Here is a 2,254-nt window from a genome sequence, read left to right as displayed (position 1 = left end):
ACCTTCCTTATTGCTAGAGAAGCTTTTGGACAGCAGTTTAGTCTTACCTTGGCGACAGTTTGCTGCAAATAAACTCAAACTTGCTGATAGCCGCCATTTTTTTAATTGTGACCACACCCGTTTTCAAGGAAGATTAGGCTATTTAACTTTAATAATAGTTAGACCACCGTATCGTGCCCATGCATACATAAAGACCCCTACTCATCTTAGTGGGGCAAGCTCAGGCTCGCCCCAATAATTTGCAAATATTGACTCATTGCATCATTATGGTATCATTAAATCACTAATAACTCTTACATCAAACAGGCACGTACCCTATGGCTACCAGACACCTCTTATAGCAACATCAGCCTGAAGACTGTCAGAGGATGAACTTTCATCTATTTTATCAAAAATAAAGTCTCTAAATTCAATCTGAATCTGATTTCTCTAAACCAGGTTATGAAAGGGATGTTACAGCCATCACAGTTGGTAGGTTCAATAAAGGTTTTAAGTATCACACATGCTTGTACATGCACTGCTAGAGTTCATGCTCATAACTCACTTTAAATATGAATTCAACCAAATCAAGTGTCACTTCATCTTTATCCACTCTCCTAATACACACTTCCCTCAGTCCACTGAGATTGATGGCATGAGCTACCTCTCCACTGATACTAAGAGGACCACCTAAAAATAAAAGGACACTTAATTTGGCACGATTTTTGAGCAACTTTAAAAATTTGTAAAAAAATCTAAATTTGATCAGAAGTTCAAACATTCTACACAATATTAAAACATGCGTATGCATTGGGAAAATTATAAAAATAGAGAATTCCCTCTTTGAGATTTTTTGGCTAAATACCCTGTACTAAAGTGCTGGAACAAGAGCCAGAGGATGCATGAGGACTATGCCAATATTCTGTGGAAAACCATCATAAAATGGCAGATCAAATTAAGCAATATCTAAACATTGTTTGAATGTAATTGGCAGGCTCAGCATGCACATGTTACAAAATGAACAAATCATAAACAAACAAAACCATAACTTGACACACTTCAAAAAATCTAAAAAAAAAGAACAAACTAATCTCACCTTTAGCTTGTACATCTGCAGGAATCTTACTCACTTTCAGTAAAAGATTTCCATTACAATTAATACAGTTAGCCTCTTCAGTAATTTCTATACCACTAGGTCTTCTTCTACAATGTATAAACATGTCACAGCATTTTATAAACAATGATATGTACCACAAAAATTTCTAGGATGAGTTTTAGCTTTAAAACTTTAGTTTCTGAGTAGTATTTGCTGGACAGAAAATCCGCCATTTTTAATTTCTGCACTTTACACCACGCCTACCACGGGACCAGATAAAAGCGGGAGACGGAGCGGGATCAGGAGCGGGAGTTGACGGATAAAAGCGGGAGACGGAGCGGGAGTTGACGGATAAAAAGCGGGAGACGGAGCGGGAGTTACGCCTATACAGGAAGTAATCGTTATGGCTATAAGCGGGAGCACTACAAACACACAATTATATAAATTCTTAGTTCTTATAATTAATTATTATAATAAGGTTATAATTAGTTCTGATTAATTTTTAGTTATAAACTCAATCATTATAGTCTGACTGTTAGTTCAAAAATTACTACTATGATAAGTTCACTGTTTGAGGTATATCAAAGTAGATCCTTCCTGATCAAAAAAGTCTTGGTCTTCCAAGCGTCGAAATCTGTCATCTTGAGAATTCTTAATGCCATCATAATAGTAAAGATCTCCTTTCCACATTATTACAGCTGTTAGGTGGTTATTTTTTACCATAGTGAATCCCCCAAAGCAATATCGAGTGTTGTAAATATCAATATCCATTGTGGCGGTAGTGCTTAACATCATAAGGTCTTGATAACCTTTTATTGCAGAGATATCAAAAGGAATTATCCACGGAGAGGTACTTGTGAAAAAGGATTTAGTAATAGAAGGTGTTCCTCTGCATTCATAAAAGTATTCTCTTTCATTTCCTGATACATCTTCCCTATAATTGTAGGCCTGTGGTGCTACTGATGGAGGTTTTAAAGAAAATTCTGATCCACAATACCCTTGAATTTTGTCCCCAGGTTTGTGGGAATGTGCTGTACATCTGGCTATAATATGAATAATCTGATTCAAAGACTGTATCTAATGAAAAATTACATAAATTCCTTTCTGAATCAGGTGAAGGACAAAACTTAGAGTCACATCGTCTTTCCTGATGAAGTCTCCACACAGACAAAACATAGA

General features: G+C 36.1%; 1 long non-coding RNA gene across 3 annotated transcripts; it reads right to left on the bottom strand.

Moving 5' to 3' along the window:
- Window positions 1–190: 190 nt before the first annotated feature.
- Window positions 191–1,334, bottom strand: LOC109591549 (uncharacterized). 3 transcript variants are annotated; one of them, XR_002189868.1, is made up of 4 exons: window positions 1,231–1,334; window positions 1,076–1,182; window positions 545–669; window positions 191–380 (listed from the first exon to the last, which is right to left on the bottom strand). It is a non-coding gene; the product is annotated as an uncharacterized LOC109591549 (long non-coding RNA). The 3 variants fall into 3 exon arrangements; XR_002189867.1 differs by lacking the exon at window positions 191–380 and having other exon boundaries at window positions 437–669; XR_002189869.1 differs by lacking the exon at window positions 191–380 and having other exon boundaries at window positions 437–669; window positions 1,110–1,182.
- Between the last annotated feature and the right edge of the window lie 920 nt (window positions 1,335–2,254).

The sequence above is a fragment of the Amphimedon queenslandica genome, unplaced genomic scaffold (assembly GCF_000090795.2).
Source record: "Amphimedon queenslandica unplaced genomic scaffold, v1.1 AMPQUscaffold_7877_Cont20176, whole genome shotgun sequence".
In the NCBI taxonomy this organism is placed as follows: Eukaryota; Metazoa; Porifera; class Demospongiae; order Haplosclerida; family Niphatidae; genus Amphimedon; species Amphimedon queenslandica.
This window is presented reverse-complemented; position numbering and strand designations above follow the sequence as displayed.